The sequence below is a fragment of the Hemiscyllium ocellatum genome, chromosome 1 (assembly GCF_020745735.1).
Source record: "Hemiscyllium ocellatum isolate sHemOce1 chromosome 1, sHemOce1.pat.X.cur, whole genome shotgun sequence".
Lineage (NCBI taxonomy): Eukaryota > Metazoa > Chordata > Chondrichthyes > Orectolobiformes > Hemiscylliidae > Hemiscyllium > Hemiscyllium ocellatum.
Genome location: NC_083401.1, coordinates 79,392,698 through 79,404,979, shown reverse-complemented (window position 1 = coordinate 79,404,979; position 12,282 = coordinate 79,392,698). Strand labels below are relative to the sequence as shown.

The following is a 12,282-nucleotide window of genomic DNA, read 5'->3' as shown; positions in this document are numbered from 1 at the left end:
TCACCAGCAGGTCTCCCATGGGATCAGGACCTTGCAGGTGGAAAGCCCCATCAACCAAGATTTGTCAGCAATCAGAGGCCAGCAGCTCTCTTACTCAATTAGACTGCCATTCACACAGACCCATGGTCGTAGAGACACCCAGGCTAGTAAAATACTGCCACATGTGTCCTTTTTAGAAGCTTTTACTTGGGTTCAGAAAGTCTTCTTAGTAGAACACAACCCACAAAATCAAAGGAGTCATGCACTGAATGCAATTGAATGTATGAGAAGCAGAATTCCAGTCATTGTGTAGGGTTATAATTGCTTTTTGATACTTGTTATCAAATGGTCTGAGTCAAACTAAACTGGAATTGAAAGTTTACATTGTTTTAATATTTCAAAACCATTGGATCATCTCTAAAACAATGTACTGGTCAGGTGATCAACATCAGATTAGATTAGATTACTTGGATTACTTACAGTGTGGAAACAGGCCCTTCGGCCCAACAAGTCCACACTGACCCGCGGAAGCGCAACCCACCCATACCCCTACATTTACCCCTTACCTAACACTACGGGCAATTTAGCATGGCCAATTCACCTGACCCGCACATCTTTGGACTGTGGGAGGAAACCGGAGCACCCGGAGGAAACCCACTGTGCACACAGGTTCATTGATTCCTATTGAAATCAAGAGCACTCTCTGATCAGGTTTATGTATCCTCTCCGTACTGCCCACACTAACTGTAGCCAACACAGTTCTACCTCTGAAATTTAATTGAAAAATACGTAATGCTTTTAGTAATTTAAAGCAAAATGGAATTCTTTATCATCGCAATTACATTGCCACAAAAAATTGATCACAAAAGTGTGAGCTGCAAAAACGATAGAGTAGAACTTCAAAATGTCAGATTAGGTAGTCAAGTGGCAAATGAAGTTCAATATGGAGATTGTGAAGTAATTCATTTTGTTGAGAAGAACACAGAGAGCTATCACAAAATAAAAGGGTGCAAATCTAAAGGGGGTGCAGGAAGACAAAGTCCTTGATGTACATGTGCATAAGTCATTGAAAGTTGCAACTAGGCAAAAGTGAGGACTGCTGAGTTAAAAAGCCAGAGTTAAAAGTGTCGTGTTGGAAAAGGTACAGCAGATCAGGCAGCACCTGAGGAACAGGAGCGTCAATGTTTCGGATATTAGCCCTTCATTAGGAATGGTGAAGGGCCTACTCCCGAAGCGCCGACTCTCCTGCTCCTCAGATGCTGCCTGATCTGCTGTGCTTTCCCAGCACCACGTTTTTTGACATTGCAAGTTGCAAGGCAAGGCTGATAGTGCAGCTTATAAACCATACAGTATCCTAGGCTTGATTAACAGAGGAATAGAGTACAAGAGTAAGAAGGTTATGTCAAACTTGTACAAATCATTGGCCTTAACTAGAACACTGCATCCAGCTCTAGGCATCCCACTTTACTAAGACTCAAGAAACACTCACAAGGATAGCTGCAGGGATGAGAAATGTCAATTACGAAGGAGATTAGTTAGTTAGCTGCAAAGGAAGAATGTGCAAGGTTATGCGGAAAAGCTGGGGAATACAGAGAGCACAAGTGAGCAGCAGCAAATATCACATGGAAAGGAAGCAGGATTAGCTCTAGTTCTTTCTATGGTCAAGTTCATCGGACTGCAGATTTCAAAAGACCACTTGTCTTAAAATCAAAAATAGGTTCTCAGCACAAAAACCAGTAAAGGTGTTTTTGGAACCTATCTTCCGAGAATTCTCTAGCCTTTTGGTCTACAGATGCCAGTTACCAGAACCCACCTATATTTGCTCAAATCATCTTTCTTCCAGTGAGATAAACAAGCCAAGGAGAGTATTCTATTACATAGGATATATTAACCAAACACATCGATAATGTTTATCGATAAGCTTCATAACAGCCACATGATATAGACCACAATTAGAGTTGTATTGCAATTGTAGCACAGACCTTGTCCAGTTAGAGGCATTGTCTGCTTCTTAACATTTTCTCTCATACATTCAGTCATTGCTTCAAGATGTTTTTTTCTTTATAATCTGATACAATCGAGAAGGCCACTCAGAGAGGTGCAGGTGGGAATCTTGCTGTCATGTGGAATGGCTGAGGCAATTTGCAAGGAGGCATTTGAAGGAAATTAGTCAAATATATAAGGAGTAGAAGGATATTTTGAGAAACCAAGATGAAGTAGGTGAGTGAAGACTTGTGTAGAGTACAGAAGTCAGCATTGTTTTGCAGAATATCCTGGTTTTCAGCTAGTGTGGTATGTGTATGGAATGAGCTGCCAGAGGAAGTGGTGGAGGCTGGTATAATTGCAACATTTAAAAGGCATTTGGATGGGTATATGAATAGGAAGGATTTGGAGGGATATGGCCGGGTGCTGGCAGGTGGGACTAGATTGGGTTGGGATTACTGGTCAGCATGGATGGGTTGACCAAAGAGTCTGTTTCATGCTGTACGTCTCTATGACTCTATGTCAGGCTGTCCTTGTTTGTAAAGAAGTCATCAATAGGGTTTACAGGATTCTGAAGGGGGAGGGTGAGCAGCCAGAAATCGTGGTACATATTGGCACCAATGGTATAGCCAGGAAAGGGATTGAAGATCTGAAAAGTGACTACAGAAAGCTAGGTTGGAAGGTGAAGAGCAGGACAAGTAGAGTAGTGATGTCAGGTTTGCTACCGGTGCCATGAGATAGTGAGGTGAGGAACAGTCAGCGAATGCAGCTTAACATGTGGCTGTGAGGCTGGTGTAAGAGGGAGGGCTTCAGATACCTAGACCATTGGGATGTCTTCTGGGGAAGGTGGGACTTGTACATGAAAGACAGGTTGCACCTGAACTGGATGGGCACAAAAGTCCTTGGTGGGAGATTTGTTCTTGTGGTTCAGGAGGGTTTAAACGAGTCTGGCAAGGGGGTGGGAACCAGAGCTACATATCTGAGAGGAGGTTAGTTGTAGATGGGGCAGTGACAGGATGTAGTCTATCGCGAAGGCTTTTCACGTGATGAAACAAAGGGATTGGTTAAATTTTGTCTGCTTTAACACAAGCAGTGTCAAAAATAAGAGTGATGAACATAGAGCATGGATTAGTATTTGGAACTATGATGTTGTGGCCATAACAGAGCAGTGGGTTTCACAAGGGCAGGAATGGTTGCGAGATGTTCCAGGGTTTAGAATGTTTAAAAAGAAGAGGGAGGGTGGAAAACGAGGAGGGGGTGTAGCATTGCTAATCAGAGAGTGCATCATAGCTACAGAAATGAAGGTTGTTGAGGAAGGTTTGTCTACTGAGTCGGTATGGATGGAAGTTAGGAACAGCAAGAGAACAGCCACCTCATTGGAGGTTTTCTACAGACCCCGCTAATAACAGTAGGAAGATAGAAGAACTCAGACTGGCAGATTTTGGAAAAATGCAGATGTAGCAGGGTTGTTGTTATCGGTGACTTCAACTTTCCCAATATTGACTAGAACCTCCTTAGTGCAGATGGTTTGGATGGAGTCGTTTTTGTCAGGTGTGTTCAGGAGGGTTTCTTTACTCAGTGGGTAGACAGGCTGATGAGGGGAGAGGCCATTTTGGATTTGGTACTTGGCAATAAGCCAGGACAGGTGTCAGATCTCGCGGTGGGAGAACACTTTGGTGACAGTGATCACAACTTCCTCATATTAACCCATAGCCTTGGAGAGGGAAAGGGGCAGTTACTGAGGGAAGATATTTAATTGGGGCAAAGGAAATTATGACGCTATCAGACAGGAGTTGAAAAGTACAGATTGGGCACAATTGTTCCACAGAAAGGGCACAACAGACATGTGGAGACTGTTTAAGGAGCAGATGCTGTGAGTGATGCATACATTTGTTCCTCTAAGACAGGGAAGAAAGGGTAAGATTAAGGAGCCTTAGATGACAAGAACAGAGGTGCTTCTCATCAAAAGGAAGAAGGCAGCTTATGTAAGGTGGAGGCAGCAAGGATCTAGCACAACTTTAGAGGATTACAGGCCTGCTAGAGAGCTCAGAAATGAACTGAGGAGAGCCAGGAGGGGGCATGAAAAAGGCTTGGCAGGAAGGATTAGAGACAACCCAAAGGTATTTACCTCATATGTGAGGAATAAGAGAATGATCAGGAAGAAGGTAGGGCCGGTCAGGGATAGCATAGGGAACTTGTGTGTGGTATCTGAGCAGATAGGGGAAGCCTTAAATTAATTTTTTGCTTCAGTTTCCACTAAGGAAAGGGACCTTGTTGTGAATGAGAATTTTGAGGAGCTCGGAAACAGGCTTGACCAGATCAAGATTGATTAAGTTGATATGCTGGAAATTTTGGCAAACATTTAAATTGATAAATCCCCAGGGCCAGGCCAGATTTATCCTAGGTTGCTCCGGGAAGTAGGAAGGAGATTACTAAGCCAATGTTTGCTTCCTCACTCTTCATGGGAGTCGTATCGGAGGATTGGATGGAGGCAAATGTTGTTCCTCTTTTCAAGAAGGGAAATGGGGAAATACCTGGCAATTACAAACTAGTCAGTCTTATGTCTGTGGTCAGCAAGGTTTTGGAAAGAATTCTGAGGAATAGGACTTTTGACTATTTGGAAAAGCACAGTGTGATTAAAGGCAGTCAGCATGACATTGGGAAGGGCAGGTCATGCCTCACAAATCTTATTGAGGTCTTTGAAGAGGTGATGAAACAGGTTGACAATGGTCAAGCAATGGATGTGGTGTATGTGGACTTCATCAAGGCATTTGGTAAGGTTCCCCATGGGGAGCTCATTCATAAAGTCAGGAGTAATGGGATACAGGGAGATTTGGCTTTCTGGATTCAGAATTGGTTGGCTGACAGAAGGTAGAGAGTGGTTATAGATGAAGAGTATTCTGGGTCAGTGGTGAGCGGTGTCCTGCAGGGCTCTGTTCTTGGGCCTCTGGTCTTTGTAGCTTTTATGAACGACTTGAATGAGGAGGTTGAGGGGTGGGTTAGTAAATTTGCAGATGACACAAAGGTAGGAGGTGCTGTTGATAGTATCGAGGGCTATTGTAGGCTGCAGCGCGACATAGATGCAGAGCTAGGCTGAGAAATCGCAGATGGAGTTCAACCTGGATAAATGCAAAATGATGCATTTTGGAAGGTTGAACTTGAATGCTGAATATAGGATTAAAGACAGGATTCTTGGCTTTGTGGAGAAACAGAATGATCTTGGTATTCAAGTGCATAGATCCCTCAAAGTTGTCGCCTTACTATAGGAAAGATACAGAGGCTTTGGAGAGCGTGCAAAGGTTTACCAGGATGCTGCCTGGACTGGAGGGCTTGTCTTACTAAGAGGGGTTGACCAAGCTCGGACTTTTCTCTCTGGAGAGAAGGAGGAAGAGAGATGACATGGTCGAGCAATACAAGGTAATGAGAGGCATGGATAGAGTCAATAGCAGAAACTTTTCCCCAGAGAAGGAGTGACTGGCACGAGGGTCATAGTTTTAAGATATTAGGAGGAAGGTATAAGGGAGACATCAGAGGAAGGTTCTTTATGCAGAGAGTTGTGAATGCATGGAATGCGTTACCAGCGGCGGTGGTGGAAGCAGAGTCATTAGGGACACTTCAGCAACTGCTGTACCTGCACACAGACAGCAGTGAATTGAGGGGTGCATAGGTTAGGTTAGTTTATTTTAGGTTAGGAATAATCCCTGGCACAGCATCGTGGACCGAAGGGCCTGTTTTGTGCTATACCTCTCTATGTTCTATGTTCTATTAGATGATGCTTTCTTTCTGACTAAGGAAAAAGTGATGCACAACATAAAAAATACTCCAATAAGTCAGACCTTGACAATAAAAGTAATTAATTTCTTTTTGCTATTATAATTAAGATAAAATTCCCATTCACATTTTTAACATTTCATTTACTTTAAAAATCAATCTAAATTGACTTAGTAGACAATGTACAATGTTATTGATGGATATCTGAAGCATGCTGATGGTTCCCTAACCCTTACCTGAGCGGATAGTTGTGAGTAACTAAATGACTATGAATGAAATTATTATCAGATTTTGAAGAATGGGCAATTCTAAGGCAAAAATGCTCTTAGAATAAAACAGGTCAGAAAAATCCTCAAATTTATTGTCTCATTTATAATAGGTGGTTTGTGTCATTATTACATCGAAATGATTGAAACATGTGGATTCTCTGCTTGGGTGTTAAGCCTCATCGGGTAGAACAAATAAAAATCTATTCCTGATGAAGGGCTTATGCCCGAAACGTCGAATTTCCTATTCCTTGGATGCTGCCTAACCTGCTGTGCTTTAACCAGCAACACATTTTCAGCTGTGATCTCCAGCATCTGCAGACCTCATTTTTTACCCAAATAAAAATCTAGCATGGACAACTGCTATAATGGAGCTAGCTCAATTTTCTTTCTACTTAAACTCATATCTGCAGGCTGCAGGTTACCCAGTGAATCTTAAAACCCAAGCAGGAAACATGAACATCTATGTTACTGCTCCAGAAACTTGCGAGGATTAAACACTATCCTGGTAATTTGGTGGTTGTGTGTCTGGGGCATATCAAGCTGGTCTTCTGCTATGTGAGGTCACCTCAATTAAAGCATCTCTCACTGAGATGAACATTGCTTTTTCACAGTCAGGCACCCTTACCTTTGATTCTTCATTATCTTTTCCAGTGTTTATACTGACCCTAACCATGTTGTGTACAATTCTTGCACTGGTGATTTGTCCCACTTCATTTTCTAAGCTAGTTCAAGCACTGCTTCTTTCCTGGTCAGGCTTATAGGCCAGGATACATGCTAGTTTAATCAAATGCAATGTTTCAATTCAAGTCCATCATATGAAAATTAAAATCACACATTACTTCTCAGTAATTTGATACACCTTTCTAAATTATTTCAGTTTTCTGCCATATCTCATCTTTACTTTTGAGTGTCTGGTAATACACAGATAACTGTTTAATTTTCCTTATTCTTAAAGAATATGTTTTATTTCTACCAAAATATAATTCTCCAAAGCAGTCTTAGGCTCTAGCACTTTGACAGAAAGCTTCAGAAACACTGTTAACCCCATTCATTTTCACATATCTGCCAAACATCTTATAATCAAGAAGTTCAGTCCTGTTCAAACCTAAACAACATAGCTACTATTTATGAGTATTTATATACTCTTTAACATAATATAACACCCCAAGCATTTCCAAGATTTAGTCCGATAGATTTTGGTTACTGATGGAGTGGAGGGATATACAGATCGGACTGGGGAGTGGGATAGATAGAGAAATCTAGCCATAATCTTCTAGAAAAGCAGAGAAAGCTTGAGAGGATATATGGCCTACCCCCCTTCTTTATCATGTGTACATATCAGCTGGATTTAACGCACCCGGATTGGTAGTTTGGAAGGTAGACACACACATTAAATCCAGTCTGCCAACTACCAACTTGCACCGGCTGTCTCCTGCAATTTTACAATTTTCAGGGTCAATGTTAACCACCATGCCTACCATTGGGCCATTCGAGACCCATACGAAAATGACTGATGCCTTCTTAAGAATCTCAGTCCTCTACTGATGTAATTTAGCTGGTGTGCAAGAGACCTACACTAAGCAAACAGCCTAGTTGGGTTTTCTTCATGGTCTGGTAGTGTGCAGAGAGGTGTTCTCTCCTTAGCATACCCCTGGACCCTGTCCCAAGATGTAACACTCAGCTTCTCCAACCCTGGACTTCCTTATACTTATGCTATAAATAACATTGAGAGTATTTTTGTGAAATTGACATTCTTTCTCTTGGGTTTTCCATTTTTATTTTGTTTTTTTAAAAATCCCTTGTTTTTTTGCACCAGTTTGAAAATTTGAATTCAGTCAAAAAAGAAATGCACAAGTCCTACAGTTGGTATTGATCCCATATCCTTCTGAAACATATGAGTGTATGAATAACTGAGACAAGGTGACAACACACTTCATTCGATTCGTTACGGATCCACTCTTCAACTCCAGCAGCACTGAGGATTTTAGAACCTTCCATTTTTGGATTCCAGTTTTGTCTTAAATCATTTAGATTTATTGACCCTTCAAAGGATAGCAGGCTCAGGCTCAGTACTATGGTTTTATTTTGGTATATTGAACTGAAATATGCATTTTTACACAATAGTACAGAAATGATTAACTATTCTGATTCACACCACCCCTCAAATTGCCTCTCCCCCACCTCCCCGTTTCCAAATTACATTGACTATATTAGACCTGTACTTGTTAGAATATCAAAAAATGAAAAGTGGCCTTATTAAAACATGCAAGATTCTTGGGGGACTTGACTGGATAAATGCAGAAAGGCTGTTTCCCTTTGTAGGAGACCCTAGAACCAGGGATCAAAATCTCTGAATAAGGAATCGCACATTTAAGACAGAGATGAGGAAAAATGTCTTCCCTGAGAGGACTGTGAATCTGTGAAATTCTTTACTGCAGAGGGCTGTCGAGGCTGAGTTGTTAAGTATAAAGGAAAGCTAATGGCATGCTGGCCTTCATAACAAGACGTTCTGAATATTGGAGTAAGAATGCCCTACTACAGTTATACAGGGCCTTGGTGAGGCCACACCTTGGGTATTATAGATGATTTTGGTCTCCTAGACTCAGGAAGGACACTCTTGCTATTGAGGTAGTTCGGTGAAGGTTCACCAGGCTGATTCCCGGGATGGCAGGACTGACAAATGAATAAAGACAGGATCGACTGCCTTGTACTCACTGGAATTTAGAAGAATGAAGGGGGATCTCACAGCAACATAAAATCCTGATTGGGACTGGATAGGCTAGATGTGAGAAGAATGTTCCCAATGTTGGGGAAGTCCCGAACTTGGGGTCACAGTTTAGCAACAAGGGGTAAGCCATTCAGGACTGAGATAAAGAGGAATTTCTTCACTCAGAGTTGTGAACCTGTGGAATTCTCTCCCACAGGAAGTTGTTGGGGCCAGACCATTAGATATACTCGAGGAAGCTGGAGGTAGCTGTTGTGGGAACGGGATATTGAGACTGCAGGGTCGGCCATGCTTGTATTGAATGGTCTCCAGCCTACTCCTGCACCTATTTTCTATGTTCCTATGTTTCAAGGCTGAGATAGATAAATTTTTCATCAGTAAGGGAATCCAGAGTTATGTGGATAAGGCAGGAACCTAGAAGTAAGAATAATCAGATCAACCATGATTGATGGAGCAGTTTTATTTTGCTATATGGAATTGAAATATGCATTTTACACGACAGTACAGAAATTATTAACTACTCTGATTCACACCTCCCCTCTTACTGCCCCTCCCCCATCGCCCCGCTTCCAAATTATGTTGATTATATTAGAACTGTATTTGTTAGAATATCAAAAAATGAAAAGTGCCTGAACGCCTGTTCCTATGTCTTGTGTTCTTTCCTCAATCCACATTTTGATGTTTGTCCTTTAAAATAAATTCCCAGGTTTTCTCTGCTTCTTTCTCCTCTCCTCCAGGAATGCCTTTCCATTGGTGCGCTCTGCTCTCTAGGTGGTACCCACCTAACACCTTATTCTCTATGTGCCAGTCTACCGATAGTTAGCATCCTGTTGTATCATAGAGACCTGCTGCTTGTTCTACATAACATGTTCCATGGTGGGCCAATGGAAGCCTCTTCTTAGGTGCCTGCAAGCCTGTATTGCAAGCAATCACAATACCACAGTTAAAATAGTGAAGCATGATTTCTCCTTCTATAGTCCAGGGTGCTGTAGCCAGATTTGTACCTTTACTGATTGCTCACATTTTATAACTGTAGGTATTAAGATTCAAAGTGTCAACATTAGAAAAACCTTTAATTCATTTCTCATACAGTTTTAATTTTTGTTTTCATAAAGTAACTAAACTTATAAAATATTTTGTTAACCTAATATACAGATAAGTTTGAGAAGTAGAAGTATCTTCTTTGTTTGTGAAAAGTAATTTGTCAATTCATCTTTCTTCTACCAGAATATTTTCTCAAAAATATCCAGACTCATCTTTGGTTCAGAGAGATGCACTGATGCTGCAGACATTAATTTTCACTCTCTGTTCATAGCTTAGTTTGTAAATTCACATTTGGGCTATCAATAATTCCTGATAAAATGTACGCAAGATGGATGAGAGATACTTGGATTTAGTTTGGATAAACCAAATAGTAGGAGAAAAGGAAGTTAGTAATAATATAAGCGAACACCAGTGGATTTTTTAATCTTTTCAGCAAACATGAGCACTTCAGTTAAATCACCTGAAACAAAGTATTACTGAATTTTAAATAGAAAAATAAGTAATTCTCCAAACGTGAACAGAGAAAACCTCTGTTGATTACTACCCGCACAACACTGCTGTATGTTGGATGTAACCCACTATTAAACTGTCATGCAACAGTTTAACTAATTGCATGCTGCTGAAATAAAATTTGAAGTTGGTATTAAAGTGAAGGGGTTTTCATATGAATATTTCAAAAGTAACAACAGGACTGGGTGATTTGTTGAAGAAATTATTTCCCTTTTACCTCTGCAAAATAACAAGTTGGCAACAAATAAACAAAATATTTATCAAAATAAATCACATGTCAAGCAAGCAAACACACACACGCACCTCACCAACTCCCCCTCCCACTCAAAATGCTCAATTTGTCTTATATTAGTGGATTTCTTGAGTTGCTTATAAATGAAAATTAGTAATGAATTAAAAATTCTTCCAGAATTAAATAATTGCTTTTGTCCATTTGTGGGATTAATGCAAATGTTGCTAGTTAGGTGGGCATGTGTTGCCTGTCAACAATGATGAATGGAAAAATAGGTTTATGTCCTTTACATGCCTTTACTACAGAAATAACTAAGCATTGTATAATTTGCTTTATTTCCACCAATAGTATTTGCATTATTCAAACATTGTGGCAACATAAATGATCCATGGATCTCACTCAAAGAGGCAGCAGAGAGAAAAAGAGCTGCAACAGAGCAGGCAGAGTGTGAGAGCACAGTGACAGTGGGTGGTAAAACAAAAATCTAATAAATTCAGAGCACTGTAGGTTTACCTATACCAGATGAGCTTCAGTAGCTCAAACAGGCTCTCACCATCAATCACTCAAAGGCAATTGCAGAAGGGCAGGAAATTTACCAACAATGGCCATGAAATCATCAAAGAATTCTAGATTGGGGAAGAAATTAAAATGAGGATCTCAAAATTAACAATCCCTGGATATCTCCCAGTGTAACCCATTAGTGACAGTAAAAATAATAAGATGTGTATAAAAATAAGATGAATGTGTGGCTTCAACCATGCGGTGGGAGTTCTTGGATAAAAGGCTCCTATTCAAAAGGATTGGGAGGCGGTGAGTAAGAGAACTGTGGAAGGAAGGAATGATTGGGAAGATCAGGTATGGAAGTGTGGATGAGAGCAACGGCTGGAAGGTTAGACAGGGAAAGAGCAAGCAGGAGAGTTGGGAAAGAATTGGCAATTAGGAGGGATGGGGAGGAAAGCAGCCTGTAAGACAGTAAGAAGTGGGGAGAACCGAAAGAACTGCGGATGCTGTAAATCTGACTCAAAAACAGAAACTGCTGGAAAAGCGCAGCAGATCTGGCAGCATCTGTGGACAGAAATCAATGTTTCCCCCAGAATGTCACCAAATCCAAATGGTAACTCTTGATTTGAAAGACTTAGTAAGTTATGAAGTCTTTGTATGTTTGATCAATCCATGTGTCTAGGAGGATGCAAATAATTATTTCTGGCACAAAGGAAGATGGTCATGGCTGTTATATTTCAGCCATCTCCTTTCCAGGACATCTCAGTACTTCAGGGTGATGTCATAGGCCTAAACATTTTCAACTACTTCATCAATAATCAACTCTCTATCATAAGTATAGAGGTAGGAACGGACGTTGATGACTGCAGTGTTCATCACCATTTGTGACACCTCAGATACTGAAGCAGTCCATGTTCAAATGCAACAAGATCTATATAATATCCAGGCTTGGCCTGACAAGTGGACAGTGATATTCGCACCGGACAAATGCCAGGCAATGACTATCTCCAATAAGAGACAATTTAACTGTCCGGTGATAAGCTGCTGTTTTCAGCCTGCTGATTTTGTGTATTTAGCATAACCACCTGATATTCTCCAGGCATCAGTGTGAGCCCCTGAGTGAAACTGCAGCATTCGAAAGACTGTCCACCTCCCTTACTGGGACAGCAAATTCAGAGGTAACTAAGCAGAAAACTGCACTCCTGGAACGGTATACCAGGGAGCAGCTAAGGACATGGGACAGCTTAGGAGCCTGATTTAACCTGTTG

General features: G+C 41.0%; 1 protein-coding gene across 2 annotated transcripts in view; it reads right to left on the bottom strand.

Annotated features, from left to right (window-relative positions):
- The window catches only part of rab3c (RAB3C, member RAS oncogene family), a 165,307-nt gene that overhangs the window by 41,983 nt on the left and 111,042 nt on the right, over positions 1-12,282 (bottom strand). The window lies entirely within an intron of this gene.